This window comes from Seriola lalandi, unplaced genomic scaffold (genome assembly GCF_002814215.2).
Source record: "Seriola lalandi dorsalis isolate HSWRI2012SDOR001 ecotype SW California unplaced genomic scaffold, Sedor1 jcf7180002033760, whole genome shotgun sequence".
NCBI classification, from domain to species: domain Eukaryota; kingdom Metazoa; phylum Chordata; class Actinopteri; order Carangiformes; family Carangidae; genus Seriola; species Seriola lalandi.
Genome location: NW_019504365.1, coordinates 1 through 354, shown reverse-complemented (window position 1 = coordinate 354; position 354 = coordinate 1). Strand labels below are relative to the sequence as shown.

Here is a 354-nt window from a genome sequence, read left to right as displayed (position 1 = left end):
ACTGCCTAACATCTTTTATTTAGATTGAAACTATGTTTTTACAAAGAAGCAAAACATACTGGTGTATTCCTCTCAACTGTAAAGGACCGTAGTCAGTGCGGTACATGTTGCAGGCATTCTGGAGGGAGTACACAATGAGGCAGAGCGGCTCCAACCCAGGACGGCCGACCGTAAATGGTAAATCTTCCTCGATCTCCCATAGCCGTCTGGTAACCTACAGTGAATTGCAAATGGGACATTCTATGGTTTATTATAAATGTAATGTAATCAAAACAAATTAATGATTAGTTTGTCTAGTGAGAATGTTACCTGTGGTATCTCCTAGCAGCAGATATTCTCAGCTTCTGTGGGCAT

The 354-nt window shown here is 41.2% G+C and overlaps 1 long non-coding RNA gene across 1 annotated transcript; it reads right to left on the bottom strand.

Moving 5' to 3' along the window:
- Positions 1-2: 2 nt before the first annotated feature.
- LOC147819885 (uncharacterized) lies at positions 3-354 on the bottom strand. Its single transcript, XR_015438721.1, has 2 exons — positions 310-354; positions 3-214 (listed from the first exon to the last, which is right to left on the bottom strand). It is a non-coding gene; the product is annotated as an uncharacterized LOC147819885 (long non-coding RNA).